Raw genomic sequence first — 20,795 nt, forward strand, 5'->3', positions numbered from 1 at the left:
GATCTTCTTACTCTTTTCCCCACTCCACCCCATCCAAGTTTCCATGAGGGGAGGGACTGCATGTGGAGATAGAAGCTATGGTACCACGCCCTCTACTGCCCAGGGCTAAGGCTGCCAGGAGCTCTGAGTCTCCCACAATTGCCCACTACTGCTGACTTTGGACTCCCCCTGTTACTACTTTTGTGTCTCCTGCTTCTCTTCCTGATGAGTGCATCAGCTGCTCCATGTCCCTTCCAGTTCTATTGTTTTGGGAGTCAGGAGATTTTTTGCTGCAGCCACAGCATCGTGCGGGAACTATTCCAAGATCTGCCCTTGGACTTGCACAACCTCAGCATCATGGGCTACAATCTAATAGTCCTGCCCACCCCCACCTTCATCAGGGAGGGAACTCCCTTACTTTTAAGATTTTTACTACTACAAAAAAACCTGATGTAAATATGTACATATATGTCCTTTTATTCTTTGTTTGTATGGACAGGTCTAATAGTGTGGCATTTCTGGGTCATAAAGCATGCACAAGTTAGTAGCTTTTGAGGCAGAATTTCAAATTACTTTCTAGAGAAGCTAGATTAATTCATTTTTCCATCAACCATATATTAGTATATTTGTTTTTTCATAGTCCTCCAACATTTGTCATTTTTCTTTTTTGTTACCTTTGTCAATATAAAAGATATAAGGTAGAATCTCAGAGTTGCTTTAATTTCCCTTTCTCCAATTCCTATGATTTGGATCATTTTTTAAAATGTAGTTGTTGATGGCTTGGATTTCTTCCAGAATCTACCTATTCACACCCATAACCATTTGTCTATTGAGAAAGGCTATTGTTATATATTTAAATCAGTTCCTTATATATCTTGGATGAGATCATTACCGGAGACTATAAAGACTTTCCACCTCCATATCATCCCTGTACTTACCTGTTTCCCTTTTAATTTTAATTGCATTGGTTTTGTTTGTTTTTACTTCTATGCAATTGATATTGTCTATTTCTTTTTTGTGATCTCTGACCTTTGTTTGGTCATTCTTTGTTCTAACTTTATTTTTAAAAAAAATGATGTTGCCCTTTATATCTAAGTCCATTTGGAGCTAATTATGAAATACAATATGAGATGTTGTCCTGTTCCTAATACTTGCAATCTGTTTTTCAGTTTCAACAGAAATTTCTGCTAAATAGTGAATTATTGATGCAGCTAATAGGTTCTCTCTCTCTCTCTCTCTCTCTCTCTCTCTCTCTCTCTCTCTCTCTCTCTCTCTCTCTCTCTCTCTCTCTTTACAGATGATATGGTAGGTTTATTTGACAATGGACTACTCTATTTTCTTCTATTTATAGTCTGCTTAATCTCTTCCACTGGTGACCTATCTAATTTTTAATTTAATCATTTTAATGATGACTGCTTGAATCTTATTAATTGAAATCACAAGTAAATTCAAAAAAGAATATAAAATATAGTCAAATAAATCCCTAACATTTCTATACATTGCCAATAAAATCTAGTAAAATAGGAAGTGAAATTCTATTCATAATTATTGGAATAATAGAAAATAACTACAAGTAACCAAAAATTTTAAGCTTTGTTTTATTTTTTCTTCTTTAAAAGACATATTTGGTCCTATTATATGTTAATTAGTCATAATATTAGTTAAAAGTGTCTACTAGAGGAAATTAATACTGTTATGGAATTAGAGGAATAGGTTGTTCTCAGTCTTTCTCTTTTAACCTCAAGCTAAATCCCTACAAAAAAATTGTCCACATGAGGCTTTTGCATATTATCCTTTCTACATACAAATTAGATAGCTGTGACTCCTGAACCACACCAACAAGGCCTCTCAGACCCTGTGATAATTTGAGACTTGATATAGCTATTTGTCTACCTTATTTATGCCTTACTTGCCCACTTTTTTTTCATTATTTCCTTGGAGATTCCTGACCTTTCATTCTACTAGATGCACTTCAATGTTATTTTTTTTCCTAGCTCAATTTCTATTTTTGTGGTTTTATTTGTCCTGGAATAAATAATTTAAGCAACATTGTAATTTTTAATATATTGGTATGATTTATTCAAAGAATTAATCTTTCTCCACTTAATTTTATTTGTAAAGAGTGTTTTGAAAACTATTCACATAGTTTTGTATGTCTGTGAAGTTAAGTTGACTTTCAAATATTTTATACATTCCTCAATTAATTTAAGTGGAATTTGTCTTTTTATCTTTTTCTGCTGGGAGTTGTTGATAATATATGAGAATATTGATGATTAATGTAGATTTACTTTATATTCTGTGAATTAAATTTTAGTTGATTCTTCAAGGTTCTCTAGATAAACTCTCTTAACATCTCAAAAAGTAATAGTTTTGTTTCCATTTTGATATGCTTATTTTCTAGATTTTTCTTATTTTTTTAGTATAGCTCAGATCTCTAGTGGTAGTGTATATATACATATATATATATATGTATATGGGTTATAGTGATAGTAATAATAGTATGGTAGTGAACATTCTTTTTACTGTTATCAGAAAAGCCTACAAACTTTTATCTGCCAAGGAAATTTCCATTTATTCCTATGCTTTCTGGTGTGTGTGTGTGTGTGTGTGTGTGCACATTTTAAACAGAAACAGGTGTTGAGTTTTGTCAAATGCCTTTCCATTATCTAGTGATAAGTGACTACATGTTTTTAAAAATTATTTTTGCTATTAATAAGCTTTCCTCATGTTGAACCAATCTTGCATTCCTGGTATAAATCCAACTTGGTCATAGTTTATTGTTATATGTTATTTGCTAATATCTCTGCAACTGGGAATATATTTATTGAGAACATTGGTTTATTATATCTTTCTTTCTTTCTTTCCTGCTTTATTTAAGTATCAAGACTATATTTAGATCATAGAGTTCAGAAGGATATTTACTTTCTTTTCCTATTTTTTTGCGAACAGTTTATATAAGATGCGGATTTTCTTTAAATGCAAGATGAAATTAATTCTACAGATTAGGGAACCATAAAGAGGAAGTTGAATATATGAGACAATATATCTACAATGCTTTGCAAATTTTAAAGTGCTATATAATTGTCATATATTATGAGAAAAATGAATGTTACATCTAAGTGGCATAGTTGATAAAGCATTAGATTTGGAATTAAGAAGATCTAATCTATTCTCAGACAGTAATTGTTAACTATAGACAAGTTACTTAACTACTCAGCTGTTTTCTCACATACAAAATGTGGGTAATATTAGCACCTATCTACTTCACAGTTGTAAGGATCAAATGAGATAGTATACATAAAGTGCTTTGTGAATCTTAAAACCCTATATATCCTGCCATGTTCAGACCACATATAAAATCCTGTTTTCAATTCCAGATACCACTTCTTAAATAAAGAACATCATTAAGCTGGAGAAGAGGCCAAACTGGATGTGAAGGGACTGGAGATAATGACATATGTGGATCAAATAAAAAAAAGTGATGATATTTAACATGGAGAAGGGGTTCAATGGGGGTGGGGGAGATGGTAAGGCTGAAAATGAAACACTAGCTGTCTTCAAGTTTTTGAAAAGTATTCCTGTGATTAGGGGATTAAATTAACCAGGTTTGATCCCCAAAGGTTAAAGGAAGTTGAATATTTAGGGATCATAGAAGAAAAACGTCCTTGTAATTTAGATTAGGTAAGAGTTCTTAACTTTGTGTTCATGAATATGTTTTGTTAAAAAAATAATTGACAACTCAGTTCCAAGATAATTGGTTTCTTTTGTAATAGTACATATTTTGTTTTATCCATTTAAAAACATTATTAAGATAAAGGGCATATCAAAAAGTTATCAAACTGTGCATACCTTTTGATCCATCAGTGTTACTACTGGGCTTATATCCCAAAGAGATACTAAAGAAGGGAAAGAGATCTGTATATGCATGAATGTTTGTGGCAGCCCTCTTTGTAGTGGCCAGAAACTGGAAACTGAGTGGATGCCCATCAATTGGAGAATGGCTGAATAAATTGTGGTATATGAATATTATGGAATATTATTGTTCTGTAAGAAATGACCAACAGGATGATTTCAGAAAGGCCTGGAGAGACTTACACGAACTGATGCTGAGTGAAATGAGCAGGGCCAGGAGATCATTCTATACTTCAACAACAATACTATATTATGACCAATGCTGATGGACCTGGCCATCCTCAGTAATGAGATGAACCAAATCATTTCCAATGGAGCAGTAATGAACTGAACCAGCTATGCCCAGTGAAAGAACTCTGGGAGATGACTAAGAACCATTACATTGAATTCCCAATCCCTATATTTTTGCCCACCTGCATTTTGGATTTCCTTCACAGACTAATTGTACAATATTTCAGAGTCCGATTCTTTTTGTACAGCAAAATAACAGCTTGGTCATGAATACTTATTGTGTATATGATTTATATTTTAATATATTTAACATCTACTGGTCATCCTGCCATCTGGGGGAGGGGGTGGGAAGAAGGAGGGGGAAAATTGGAACAAGAGGTTTGGCAATTGTCAATGCTGTAAAGTTATCCATACATATAACCTGTAAATAAAAGGCTATTAAAATTTAAAAAAAAGAAAAGATAAGGGGCATAGGCTAAACCAAATTACCAAAGGAATTCATGATACAAAAAAAAAATTAAGAACTCATGAATTAAAGCTATCCAACAGTAGAAAGCGGGTATCTTAGTAAGTTTTGGGTCCTTTCTTACTTGAAATCTTTAAGCAAAGACAATTACTTATTATGAATATATTATAATGGGGATTCTTGGTAAGATACAAGCTGGACTACCTTATAACTGAAATTCTGTGAAAAAATCAGTCAAAAATTGATAGATTTTTAAACATAGATACACACATATTTTTAAAAATCTTATTCTTTTTTTGCAGTCACAGCCTTTAAGAGGCTGACATTTTTTTGGGGGAAGGGACAAGGCAATTGAGGTTAAATGACTTGCCCACGTTCACATAGCAAGTGTTAAGTATTTGAAACTAGATGTGAACTCAGATTCTCTTGATTCTAGGAGCCCATACTCTATTCACTGTGCCATGTAGCTATCTCCCACTCCCACCAAACTTTATTTTTTAAAGACCTTTATGAATAATATTTATTTTCTCTTTATGAACTAGATAACTCTTTGTTTGGTAAAGTTTATGTTCAGTTCTCCCTGGACTCTGGAAGATAAACTCTATAACCACAATTTGGCTATTTTCAATCCATTTATCCATTAATACAACAAAAAATTCAAATAACTCAAAAATTACATGGAATGGATGATATTCTTATAAGTAGAGCATATATATATGTATATATATACACATATATATATACCTATATATATATATATATATATATATATATATATGTATTCCAATACTAGAAAGCAATGGACTATTGTCAGAAAAGCTCATTAATGAAAGATCTGTTTTCCAATGAACCCCTGTCTTCCTTTCTCTCCATTGACAAGCACACTTGGGTAAAGGCTTTAGGGCTGAAAAGGTCTTAGAAACTGTCAACATTCTTGTGTTACAGAAGAGAAAACTGTGCTCCAAAGATAATTTGTCTCTTTGCCTAAGTGACTTGAAGGATCAAAATGGAATGAAAATCTAAAAGTGACATGCAGCTTAGCTGAACCTAGAGACTGAAATATTTGCCCCTACCTGTCCCATATCCAATCATTTGATTTGGTTTATATTCAGTTCTAGGGAGCCTGGTTTCTAGCAAGAAGGGGTTTTCCTTTTCTCACACTCATTGATTAAGTCCCTCATGATTTTTATTATAGCAAGATTTGGCAAAATATTTGATATGAGGGGGGAGGGGGTGTATGGAAGGATAGTAGGGTATTTGACAGAAATAGAAAAGATTGAAAGAGAAGACAATTTGAAGAGCAAATTCTTATTTCTGTTTTGGCCATGATAGGGATGAGATATTCCTGGGATGTTCAGTTTGAAATATTCAATAGACAATTAAGTGATGCAGGACTGAAACTCATGGAAGAGACTAAGGATAGATATAGAGATCTGTAAGTTTTTGGCAGAGATGATAATTAGATCTACAGGAGTTGATGAGATTACCAAGAAGGTGAAGAGTAAAGATCTTAGTGTAGGATCTTAGGGAATATCTATAATAAGAGACCATTAGATATCTATTTCTATATTTATGTCTATGTCTACACCTTTCTATGTATCCCGTCTGTCTGTCTATCTTATGAGCTAGCAAAGAAAATAGAAAAACAAGAAAGAGTAGTGTTACGACAATAATCCAGAGAACCAAGACTCACCAGAAGGACTTGATGATTAGCCTTATCAAATGCTATAAAGAAGTCAAGAAATTTGAAGACTGCAAAATAGGCTGAGAAAATGGCTCCATGACTAATTCTCTCACTCATGACCAACTCTTCCAGGGCTTCTTTCGATGCTCAATTTGAATGTTATTTTGTATCCTCCTAATTTCTGAGGTTTTCACTTTGAGTAATCATCCTTGAAAAAAATTACTATGTTCACTTTTGATATTCATCCTTTTTAAAAAAAAATTCAATAAAATTTTATTTTCCAAATACATGTAAAGATAGTTTTCAACATTCATTTTTGTAAGAATTTGTGTTCCAAATTTTTTTCCTCCCTCCATAACCTCCCCCTATCCTCAAGGCAGTAAGTAATCTGATATAAGTTAAATATGTTCAATTCTTTTAAATGTACTTCTAGATAATGATTCTTAAGTAAGTTCCTGAGTCAATCAGTAGATAAGAGTGCTAGGCCTGGAGTCAAGAAAACCTGGATTCACATCCTAACTCAGGCATTTGTAAGTGGTTTGATCTTGTTTGCTTTAATCCATTGGAGAAGGAAATGACAAACCATTTCAGTATCATTGCCAAGAAAATCCCATGGGCAGTATGGTCCTTGGATACATGAAGATTTGGACACAAATGAAAGACTGAACAAGAAAAATAATTTTTAAGCCTTCACTCTCATTCACTCTACATATCCAATCTTTTGGCAAATTTGATCAATTTTAGTTTCATAACATCTCTCATAAACATTCTCTTTTCTTCACTCACACAGCTACCACCATTCCAGTTCAGGCTTTTATCACCTCTTGTCAATAATATTTCAGTAGCTTTCTAATTAGTCCTCCTAACTCAAATCTTTCCCTGCTTCAATCCATACATTTTGCCAAATTTTTCATACAATTTTTTCATACAATTTCCATACAATTTCCAAATTGTATACAATTTTTCATTGAAATGAAAATCTAAAATACAATGAAAATCTTTCATACAATTGCCAAAATGATGTTCTTAAACCAGAGGTCTGACTGTGTTAACATCCTACTCATTAAAAGATTTCCTGTCCCTTCCAAGATCAAATATGAAATCTTTATCATTTAAAGCTTTTCCAACCTGTCCCTTCCTTTGCCTTGCAGATACACTTTATTGTCTTCAGCACATTTTAAAGTCTAACTACAATAGCCTATTAAAGCTCCAACAATAATGTTCCTTGCTCATGACACTTTATGTTCTGTGTCCATGTCTGGATGCTGGCTGTTTTCTTTGTTGGTGATGCTCTCTCTCCTTACTGCCACCTTTTTTCCTTTTTGTAATCTGTATTTTTAATTTATGGAATAAAACAAGCCTTTCTATAATAGCATAGTAAAAAAAATGATTGCACATGAAATTGCAAATCTATTACTTGCAAGTTATTATTCTTTTAAATATATAATAAAGTTTTCATGTAATTTTCCCTCTTTTATTTTTACCTCTCCCCCACCTAGAGATAGCTACCATTAAACACAAATATGTACATATATATAAAATATTCTGTACATACTTTTATTAATCAGTTCTTTCTCTGAATGCAGATAATGTTTTCCTTCAATGTCCTTTATAGTTAATTTGATTCTTTATAATAGTCAAAATAACTTCTTTGCTCAAAGTTTTTCCTAAAACTATATTGCTATTATTGTATACAACATTCTCTTGGTTCTACTTATATTACTCTTCATTATTTTGTATAAGTCTCAGGTGTTTTTTTTTTTTTTAACATCATCAAAATCACTTTTTTTGGCACAGTGGTATTCCACCACAATCATATGCTACAACTTGTTCAACCATTCCCCAATTGGCCAGCATCCCTGCGATTTCCAGTTCTTTGTCACCACAAAGAGAGTCACTATAAATATTTTACAACATATAGACTCTTTTCCTTTTCTCCTAATCATTTCTGAAAATAGATGTAGTGGTGGTAGTGTTGGGTCAAAGAATATAGGCAATTTAATGAGTCTTTGGATGCAATTCAGATTACTCTTTAAAATGGTTGGATCAATTCACAATTCCACTAATAATGAATTAGTGTCCCAAATTTTCTAACATCTTCAACAAATATTGTTTTCTCTTTCAGTCATTTTAGCCAGTGTGATAGGTATTAAATGATATCTTTACCTAATTTGGTAAATGATATAATGTATACTTCTATGCCCAATTTCTGCCATAGTGCTTTCCCCATTTCCCACCAATTTTTACCACATAATGAATTCTTATCCCCAAATCTTAGGTCTTTTCATTTGTCAACTATAAGGTTATTATATTTATTTGCTGCTATAAGTTGTATATCTATTCTATTCCCTTGATCTTCCTCTCTAGTCCTTAATCAGTACAAAACAATTTTGATAATTATTACTTTGTAGTTATTATATATATATATATATAAAACATATTTAAATAAATAAATAATATAAATATATTTTAAAATCAGGTACTTTCAAACCTTCTTCCTTTAAATTTTTCTTTGATATTTTTGACTTTTTGTTCTTTTTAATGAATTTTGGTATTATTAATTTTAATTCAGTAAAAAAATGAGGGGATAATTTAATTGGGATGACATTGAATATATAAATTGGGTAAAATTGTATTTTTATTATATTGGCCCTGCCTATCTATGAGCAATTAATATTTCTCCAATTGTTTAAATCTGATTTTATTTGTATCAAAGTTGTGTTTGTTTTTTGTAATTGTGTTTATATATTTCCTGGGTTTGTTTCAACAGGTTTTCTCCCAAGTATTTTATACTGTCTATGCTTGTTTTAAACGGGATGCCACTTACTACCTCTTCTTGCTGGTTTTATTTGTGTTAGAAGGAATGTTGATGCTTTATGTGGATTTATTTTATATCCTGCTACTTTACAGTTTCAACTAGCATTTTTAGTTGAGTCTTTAGAATTTTCCAAGTGTATCATTATATCATCTACAAAAATAAATAATTTTGTTATTTTATTTCCTATTCTGATTCCTTCTTTTTTTTCCTTTTCTTATTGCTATTGCTAAGATTTCCAATACAATATCAAATAATATTGGCATTCTTATTTCACATTTGGTCTTACTGGGAAGGCTTCTAGCTTATCCTTATTACAAATAATGTTTGTTGATAGTTTTAGATAAATGTTTTTTTTTTTTATCAATTTAAGGAAAAATCCATTTATATCTATTCATAGAAACTCATTTTGGACTTTATCAAAAGCTTTATCTGCATCTATTGACATAATTTTATGACTTTAAAAAATTTTTGTAATTGGTATAATTATATTAATAGTTTTCTTTATGTTAAACCACCTCTGCATTCCGGCTTAATATAGCTTAATAATAATGCATAATCTTTGTAATATATCATTGTAATCTTTAAACTCATATTTTATTTAGGATTTTTCATCCATATTCATTAAAAATTGATTCATAATTTTCTTTCTGTTTTTACTCTTCCTGGTGTAGGAATCAGTATCACATTTGTTTCATAGAAGGAGTTTGGCAAGATCCCTTCTTTGCCTATTATTTCAAATAATTTATTTAATTTTGGAATTAGTCAATTTTTAATTGTTTAAGTGTAGGATTCTCTTATAAATTTGTCTGTTTCTGTCTTTTTTGAATCAGCTAAAGCATAATAAATTGCACCCACCTTTTAGAACACCTGAATTTCAAGACTCAAGTCAAATACTACCTTCTTTAAAAGGCCTTTCCCCAGGGGCAGCTAGGTGGCACAGTGGATAGAGTACCAGCCCCTAAAGTAAGGAGGACCTGAGTTTAAATCTGGTCTTGGACACTGAACACTTTCTAGCTGTGTGACCTTGGGTAAGTCACTTAACTCCAATTGCCTCACCAAAAAAAAAAAAAATCTTCCCCCATCTCTCCAGATTGTAGACTTCTTCTTTGGGTTTAATTTTCACCTGCTGTTCAGGTATCTTATATATAAATATTTGTTTACATGTTGTCTCCTGCATTAGAATATAAGTTTATTGAGGACAGGAACTGTTTTTGCCTTTCTTTGTATCCTCAGTGCTAAATGCAATACCTGACACAAAGAAACTTTAATAAATCCTTGTTAGTTGATTGATTGAATAAGAATTCTAAGGTTTAAATTAATCATCAACTGCTTGCTTTAGCTAGGAAAAGACAACTTATTATTCTGTCTCTCTCTTTGTTTCTGTCATTCTAAATCTCGGATTTTTCCCATATAGTATATTTTATGCAGACCACTACATAATTCTCCTTGTCCTAATTTTTGAAGCAAGAACCAAAGTTTTCTGTCTTCTTTTGTACAATTTTTCTTACAAGGGAAATCCTTGTAATTAATTGATGAAAATTGTTTATTTACCATGACTTTCCTCACAATAAAGACTAAGTATCTAGAAGTGCTTAAGCAAAGTTCAATTTATTTATGGCAATCTTACCACGTTTTTTGGTCAGAGGAAGATGCACTCTTACATTGTCTTTATTTAGCAAATAGCATGTTGCTGACATGCCCTGATATAGACAGTAACAAACAGAAAGTGATTCACAAGCTGAAATCTGATTATCAAATTTGTTCTATCCAAGTTGTTTCTCATTGTTGCTATAAACATTAGGTTTTCTGGGTCTTCTGTATAAAGTGAAGTGAAATGGGAAAGACTGAGGCTCATTTTCTTTAGTTAACAGCAAATACAAGACTCAAGCTCAAAGAAGTAAACAGAAGCTGGTGTACAAATAGAAATAAACCTGTCTAATTAGAGCTACTCAAATGTTTTTTCACCTTAACACTGGTTTCTAGATATTGCCTTGTACCTTTCTCATTTGATGGACTTTCTATCCTTGGGCAGGGTCAGCCAATTAGTAATTCAGTCAATAAATATTTAATAATAAAGGTGTCAGTCCCTGTATTAAAAGCTGTGTACACAAATCCAAAAGAAAGCACTCTCTCCCAAGGAATTCACAGGGGAGACACAGGTTAATTTAAAAATAATCACCAGAAAGAAGGTTAAAATAATCACCAGAAAGAAGGTTCTAGAATTAAAGGGGATCAGGAAAAGCTTCATTTAGAAAATGAGGTTTTAGCTGGCACTTAAAGGAAATCAAGGAATCAAGGAGGCAGAAATAAAGGAGAAAATTCCAGACAGCATAGTAGATAGCTAATGAATATGCCTAGTGGCAGTGGCAGGAGATAGGGTGTCTTATTTGAGGAATATCAAGGTAACCATTGTCACTGAATCTCAAAATATGTGATGGAAGAAGTACAGAAGACTGGAAAAGTATGGAAGAACAGGTTATGAAAGTCTTTGAATACCAAAGGATTTCAAATTTTATTTTGGAGATGAGAGGAAGATGACTTTATTTATGTGCTCAGTAGAGAAGTGTCACAGTCTGATCTGCTCTTTAGGAAGATTATTTTGGCAACTGAGTGGAAAATGGACTTGAATAAGAAGAGACGTGAGCCAAGTAGAAGAAATAACATATTCTTATGAGAGTCTAAGAATTAGTTGATAGGTGCATGAAACAGGATGATGGCAGGATCAGAAGACAAAAAAGTGATATTTATGAGAGATATTTTAAAGGTTAAATTAATGGATCTTGGTAACAGATTGGATATAAGGAATAGGAAGAGTAAAGAGTTGATGACCTACCTTGGGAGTCTAGAACGTTGGAAAAAATATTGGTACTATCTACAGTGAAAGGGATTTTTTGTGTATGTGTGGGAGAGGATGACAGAGACATGAATATATTTATAGGCAGAGGAGAAGCAGCTAATAGACAAGAAGAGATTGAAAATAAGTGAGAGAGTGGGAATAATAGAGAAGATAGAATGGAATGGGATCATTTGTACAGTAGAGGGGTTTGCCTTAGCAAGGAGAAGGTCTATTTATTACGTGAGACAGGTGAAAATGAGGATCGTGATATCTGGAAGATTTGAGTTGAGGAGGAAGGGAAAAGAAGAAACACTCAGCAAATAATCTTAGTTTTTCAGTGAAATATGAACAGGATTTTCAGAGAAGCTTAGTTTTTGTAGAAAAAAGCAGGTATATAAGACACAAGAACACAGGAATTATCTAGTTACATCTGCTCACTCTGCCCATGATTCCCATATATCTGTCTGTACTTATCTGGCTACTGTTCTTACAACCCAATGTACAATCCAATGAAATGTCAGATTTTACTGTTTTAGCAGTAATTAAAACAATGAAAATAACTCCAGGTATTTTGGTTTAATTTGTCTTCCCAGAAGAGAAAACAGGCCAGTTTGCTGCAGCAAGAGCACTTTATAATATCTGCAATGAAGCAAAATGTATCGAATGTTGGCTTTATTCTTATATTCATATTATATTATTCATATTCATATTATATTCTTCATTATATTTGTATTAGTCGATTGTAAACCATAACATGACTATTCATCAACTTCATGGAGGACACCAAACTAGGCACCCTGAAAGAAGGAATGAAATCCTGAATAATTTCATGAGTAAATAAATGGTTAACTAGAAGTATGATAAATTTCTTTAGTAGAAAGAATTTGAACTTAGTATACTTAAAAAAGGAAAAAAAAATCCTGTACTTATACAGAACAAGAAATAACTGGTTCTACATAAATGTAATGGAAAGAGATTAGGGATCAGAACAGAGCAAATAGAGTACTGTTATTACGCAGAATAATATATGAGCTTGATTATGATTCTTAGAAACTCTTAAAATTAAATGATGATTAATGAGTACTTAGAAAATTATATGGTGATTACAAAGAGCCATTGCTCTTGAATAGGTCATGACCCAAAGCCATTACTTGATAGGTAAAGTATATGGGAGGAAAAAGAAAAAAAAGTTTTCAAAAGATGAATTGCAAACCATAAGTGATTATCTGGAAAACTACTGCAAATTACTTATAAGAGAAATGCAAATTAAAACTCCTTTGAAGTTTCACCTCATGCCCAGAAAATGTACAAAGATGGAAACAGTCAATATCAGATGAGCTGTGGGGGAGACATGTCTATCTCTCAAGATTTCTGTTTGGTCACTTGTATCAACCTAAAACAGGTATATGAATATATGATATATATGAATATGACCTTGGGAATTCTGCCAAAAATTCTGGAAATCTGTTTGGAATTATGCCAGAAATTCTTTGACTCAGTTATCTGTCTAGTGGGCATATACTTTAAGAAGCTTTAAAACAGAAAGAATAGATATATTTGTACACCAAAGCATCCGTAGCAGCACTTTTTGTAGGACCAAAAAATTATAAAAAATGAATTTCCAATTAGTGAGTAATGGCTAAACAAATTGAGGCATAAGAATGTAATGAAATATAGTTGTGTTGGAATAACTGACAATTATGAAATTTGAAGAAATATGGAAAGAACTATATAAATGATTGCAGAGGGAAGTAAGTGGAACTCTGTCACAGAGAGCTCTTGATCTAGAGTTATGCAAACTGGTTCAATCTGGAGAAGGCCTGATGGCAAAGAGAAGGAATTAGTATTTTCATCCCAATTTCTAGCTTAGGTCTTCATCTGAAGTCCAGAGGAAAAAATCTCATTCAGAAAGATTGAGTATGTCTCATGACTAGGGTCTCCCCTAAAAGAACTGAACAGAATCTTTTATAGAAAAAGTATACATTATGCCAAGTGGATACATGGCATAAAGTACTTTATTTCTTCTACCAGAAAAGTACTTAAATACAAAAGATGAATTAGTATATATTAAGTAGTATATAAATATACTTAATACTTAAACTATTTGGAATTATGAATACTTAAATTATGAAACAATAAACCACAGTATATTATACTCTCCAAAGAAGTAGAAGCAATTTTATAAGAACTGCTGAACAGATATTTTTAAAAATTTTGATCTCTACTGTTTGTGCAATTCAAGCCTAGATGTCCTGGTAAGCCAGTATTATTTCTTAGTTCTTCAAAATAAATATCATTTTCATAGTACTTTAAGATTTTCAAAGCAAAATATTGCAAATATTATTTCATTTTACTCTCATAACAAAACTGGGAGATACTTACACACAGCTAGGGAGTGTCTCAGACTAGATTTGAATTCAGGTCTTCCTGATTCCAAGTCCAGTACTTTATTTACTCCATCAACTGCCTACAAGCTGAATTCTCTTCCTGGGTTTTTTTAATTATATGTCTTCTTCAAGAAGTGGTATATAGATGCAGAAAGTACTCTCCATCTGGTAGCCAGAATCTGCAAAAGAATTTTCAAATTCTCACTCACAAAATAGCTACAAAGGCTGAAAATGTCTCCCTCTTAAGATTTCTGTTTTATCTCTTGTGCTTATGGAAATAAACCATCGGGATAGGTTCGCCTTGGCAAGTATATGTTATCTATGTCATGTACCTGCAGCCATTATTGTAGCCATTATTAAATGTGGAGGTGAGCAGGAAGAGAATAGAAATCACTTCTCAACCTTCTGAAAAACTGAAAAAGAGGTATGCATCAATAAAGGTAGGACGAGTCAGAAGTTCTTTTTTTAAACTGTTTTTCTTTTTCTAATTTTAAAAATTATTTCTCTTTTTTTGTTGTTTTTTTAATTTATTGAACAAAAATCAAAAATAAGAAAAAACAGAATAGAAAAAAGAAAGATAGAAAAAGAAAGTAAACAAAACAAAACAAAACATTGTCATGTGCCCAGCAAAACATCAGAGAGGATTCAAAATATACAGTGATAAATTTCCATTTCAAGAAAGAATATATAATAATAAAAAATTATATTTTCCTTATTACCTTTTAAAGGATGGTTCTTCCTAACTCATCTTGGATATAGCTTCTCAGAAACACAGGATAGGGGAGAGAAGGAAAATGAAAGAAATGAGCATTTCAATATTTCAAATTTAGTGCCAGAAATTGTGCTAAGGGGCTTTACAGATAGCATGTCATTTCATCTTCCCAAGAAGTCCCCAAAAGAAAGTGAAGCAGAGATTCACTGATTCGATAAGGCTACACATGTAATTAAATCTCTAAGACAGCATTTGAACTCACATCTTTGTAACTTCAGGCCCAGCACTCTATACATTGCATCACTTAGGTACCATTAGTTACAATGACTAAAAAGGGATTGATTCATCAACATAAAGCACAAATCTTTCAGCAATCAGCCAAATGTAATTTCTTTTTTAAAGGAATACTAAATTGTAGATCAGAATATCATAAACATAGCTAGCATTTATACATTATTTTAAGGTATGTTAAGTGCTTTGCATTTGAATCTAATAATAACTTTCTGTGTAATATCCTCTAGATTAATACCTCCATTTTAAAATTGAAGAAACTGAAGCTTATTATATTTCTATATGGGAAGATGATATTGTTTAACTCTTGAGATCTGTATCTCTGTTATGGTGTATCACTTAGAAGGTACAGGTATAATTTGATTTTATTGTGATGATATAAAAAAAGAAACTGGAGAAGGAAGAAGAATTCTACTGGAAGAAGAGGGAAATGAAGTTAAAATGGGATAAATTACTTTTTGTGGAGAGGCAATAAAGACCTATAACAACACAATAACAATTGAGGGAAAGAAGGGAGAGGGATGAGTATTATGTAAATCTTACCCCCATTAGATTTGATTCAAAGAGAAACTATCAGACATATTTACCTTCATAGAGAAACTTGTCTCACTCTATAGGGAAGTAGAAGGGGAAAGGGGAAAGGAAAGGGGGAGGCTAATAGAAGAAAGGACAGAAGTAGAAGGGGAAAGATATGAGAAAGGGGGTGTGACTGTAAAAGGGATGGGTTGTTTGAGTGAGGTGGTGGTCAGAAGCAAAATACTGGGGAGGAGGAAAAAGAGGAAAGGAAAGAGAAAAGTATAATGGGAAAATCAAGATGGCAGGAAATACAGAGTTAGTAATTTTAACTGTGAATGTGATTGGGATGAACTCTTCCATAAAATGGAAGGGATAATAGACTAAATTAAAAGTGAGAATCTTATACTATGTTGTTTACAAAAAAGATATTTAAGGCAGAGTGATACATTCAGAGTAAAGGTAAAAGACAGGAGCAGAATCTATTATGTTTCAGCTGAAGTATAAAAAGTAGGGATAGTGATCCTGATCTCAGATCAAGCAAAAGCAAAAATAGATCTAACTAAAAGAGATAGGAAACTATATCTGCTAAAGAATACCAGAGATAATGAAGCAAAGTCAATACTAAATATATATGTGCCAATTGGTATAGCATCCAAATTTCTAGAGGACAAGTAAAGAGTGCTGCAAGAGGAATTAGACAGCAAAATTATACTAGTGGGGGGATCAACCTTGCTCTCTAAATGAACCACAATATAAATAAGAAAGAAACTAAGCAGATAAATAGAATTCTAGAAAAGTTAGGTATGATAGACCATTGGAGAAAAATGAATAGAGATAGAAAGGAATATACTTTTTTCTTGGTAGTGCATGGAACTTATATAAAAATTGACCATGTATTAAGGCATAAAAACCTCAAAATCAAATGTAGAAAGGCAGAAATAGTAAATGAATTTTTTTTTCAGATGATCATGCAATAAAAATTCCATTCAATAAAAAGCCAGGGGGAAATAGACCAAAAAGTAATTGGAAACTAAACAATCTCATGCTAAAGAATGAAACAGCAAATCATAGACACAATTAATAATTTCATCCAAGAGAATGACAATGAGACAACATACCCAAATTTGTGGGATGCAGACAAAGTGGTAATAAAGGGAAATTTTATATCTCTAGATGCTTACTTGAATAAAATAGAGAAAGAGAAGATTGATGAATTGAGCCTGCAACTAAAAAAGTTATAAAAAGAGCAAATTAAAAACCTTCAAATAACAAACTTGAAATTCTAAAAATAAAAGGAGAGATTAATAAAATTGAAAGTAAGATGACTATTGAATTAATAAAACTAAGAGTTGATTTTATAAAAAAAAAAAAAAACTAAACCTTTAGTTAATTTGATTAGAAAAGGGAAAGAAGAAAATCAAATTGTTAGTCTCAAAAATGAAAAGGGAGAACTTTCCACCAATGAAGAGAAAATTAGAGCAATAATTAGAAGTTATTTTGCTCAACTATATGTCAATAAATCTGATAATCTAAGTGAAATGGAGGAATGTTTACAAAAATATAGATTGCTCAGATTAACATGAGGAAATAAATTACTTAAATAGTTATTTTAGGAAAAGCAACTGAACAAACTATTCAAATCCCTAAGAAAAACTCTCCAGGGCCGGGTGGATTTACATATGAATTCTACCAAACATTTAAAGAACTACTAATTCTAATACTATGCAAACTATTTGTAAAAATGGGGAAAGGAGCCCTATCAAATTCCTTTTATGACACAGATATGGTGCTGATACCTAAACCAGGTAGGGTCAAAACAGAAAAAAAAAAATTACAAATCAATTTCCCTAATGAATATTGATGCAAAAATCTTAAATAAAATATTAGCAAAGAGATTACAACAAGTTATCCCAGGATAATACACTATGACCAAGTAGGAATTATACCAGGAATGCAGCGGCTGGTTCAATATTAGGAATTGATATTAGCATAATTGATTATGCTAATATCATATGATTATCTCAATAGATGTAGAAAAAAAATTTCACAAAATCCAACACTCATTCCTATTAAAAACGCTAGAGAATGTAGGAATAAATGGATTTTTAAAATGATCAGTAGCATCTATTTAAAACTTCAGCAAGTGTCATATGTAATGGACCTACCATTTTCAATAAGATCAGGGGTGAAACAAGGTTGCCCACTATCACTATTACTATTCAATATTGTATTAGAAATGTTAGCTTTGGTGATAAAAGATGAAAAAGAGATGAAAAGAATTAGAGTAGGTAATGAGAAAATCAAATTATCATTCTTTGCAGATGGTATGATGGGATACTTAGAGAATCCTAGAGAATCAACTAAAAAATTGCTAGAAACAATTCATAACTTGAGCAAAGTTGCAGGATACAAAATAAATCCACATAAATAATCAGCATTTTTATATATTACCCACAATATCCTGCAGAAAGATATATAAAGAAAAATTCCATTAAAAATAACTGTAGATAATAAAAAAACTATTTGGGCATTTACTTGCCAAGGCAAAGTCAGGAACTATATGAACACAATTACAAAACACTTTTGACACAAATAAAGTCAAATTTAATTAATTGGAAAAATATCAAGTGCTCATGCGTAGTCTGAATTAATAAAATAAAAGTGACAATACTACCTAAATTAACTTATTCAGTGCCATACCAATCAAATTCCCAAGAAATTGTTTTACATAGCTAGAAAAAATAATAACAAAGTTCATCTTGAAGAACAAAAAGGTTAAGAATTTTGAGGGAGTTAATAAAAAAATGCAAATGAAGGTAGCCTGGCTATACCAGACTTAAAATTATACTGTAAAGCAATGGTCAGCAAAACCATTTGGTTCTGGCTAAGAAATAGAATAGTCAATAAGTGAGATAGGCTAGGTTTACAGGACAAAATAGTCAATGACTTTAGTAATCTAGTGTTTGACAAATCCATAGAACTCAGCTTTTGGGATAAGAACTCACTATTTGGCAAAAACTGCTTGGAAAATTGGAAATTAGTATGGTAAAAACTAGGCATTGACCCACATCTAATACCTATACCAAGTAGAAATGGGTTTATCATTTAAACATAAAGAGTCATATTTTAAGCAAATTTCAAGAACAAAGAATAAATCTATGGAGAAGAAAGGAATTTGGGGCCAAAGAAAAGTTGGAGCACATTATTGAATACAAAATGGATAATTTTGATTATATTAAGTAAAAAAGTTTTTGTACAGACAAAACCAATGCAGACAACTTTAGAAGGGAAGCAATAAATTGGAGGAAAAAATTTTACATTCAAGGGTTCTGAGAAAAGCCTCATTTCTAAAATATATAGAGATCTGACTCAAATTTATAAGAATTCAAGCTCTTCTCCAATTGATAAATGGTCAAAGGATAAACAGACAACTTTCAGATAAAGAAATTAAAATCATTTCTAGTTATATGAAAAAAATGCTCTAAATTACTATTGATCAGAGAAATGCAAATTAAGACAACTCTGAGGTACCACTACACCCCTCTCAGATTGGCTAAGATGACAGGAAAAGATAATGATGAATGTTGGAGGGGATGTGGGAAAACAGGGACACTAATACATAGTGGTAGAATTGTGAATGGATCCAGACATTCTGGAGAGCAATTTGGAACTATGCCCAAAGGACTATAAATTGTGCATACCTATATGTATATTTGATTCAAGGACTTTGTTGTCTTTTTAAAGTTTTTTCATGGATGCCAGGGGTTGGTTGATGACAATGGTAAGGGAGTGACAAGGACATGACAGGAGGAAGAAAAAGAAAAAAAAAGAAAATAAGTAAAAAACTTTTTAATGTAAAGAAAAGAACAGAAGGAATGACAGAAAGAAGACAAAATAACCAGGACAGCTTTGAAAACTGAAGTTGATCTTATCATACTTTTCTTAAAAAAGTATATTGTAGTTAAGAAAGACCTGAAATTTCAAAAACAATCATCTTTTCCTCTTTTATATATGTAAATATATATTTTACAAATGTAAATGCCCATTTCATTTAGTATTTAAGTAAGAATTTTTAAAATAATTCTAAAATAAAGTGAAGAAGTAAATTGCTCCAAACACTTTGGAGAACAATTTGGAACTATAAAACTGTGCCTGCCCTTTCATCCAATAATACAACTATTAGGTCTATATCTCAAAGAGATCAAAGAAAAAAGAACAGGAGTTATATATAAAAATATTTATAACAAATCTTTTTGTGGTGGCAAAAAATTGGAAATTAATTGGGAAATGGATGAATAACTTGTAACATATGATTATGATGGAGTACTATTGCACAATAAGAAATGATGAGGTGGGTGTTTTCAGAAAAACATAGTAAGAAATATATAAACTGATGCAAAGTTAAGTGGGAAGAACCAAGATGTCATTAAATATAGTAACAGTAATATTGAAATGAGAATCAACTGTTAGAGACTTGGCTACTTTGATAAATATGGGGAGTTAGACTTATCTTCTTACATTTAAATCTGGCACTTCCTATTTATGTGGCTCTGGGCAAATCTTTTTAACCCTGTTGCCTCAGTTTTCTCATCTGTAAAATGAACTGGAGAGGGAAATGATAAACTAATCCAGAATCTTTGCCAAGAAAACTCCAAATGAGCATGATTCAGATATGACTGAAATAATCCATGAAAATTTCAAAGATTTCATGATGAAAAAAAGTGCAATCCATTTTCATAGAGAGAACTGATGAAGTCTGAGGGCAAATCAAAGCATAATTTTCTCACTTTCTTTATATTTATTGCTTTTAAAAATGTGGCTAATAGAGCAATGTTATTTATGATCTCACATGTATAATTTATATCATATCACTTGCATGTGGGAGAAAGTGGGAAAGAGGGAAAGAATTTGGAGCTCAAAATTTAAAAAGAAAAAAAGGTTAAATATAAATAAATAAGAAATT

Source organism: Sarcophilus harrisii, chromosome 5, assembly GCF_902635505.1.
Source record: "Sarcophilus harrisii chromosome 5, mSarHar1.11, whole genome shotgun sequence".
NCBI classification, from domain to species: Eukaryota; Metazoa; Chordata; class Mammalia; order Dasyuromorphia; family Dasyuridae; genus Sarcophilus; species Sarcophilus harrisii.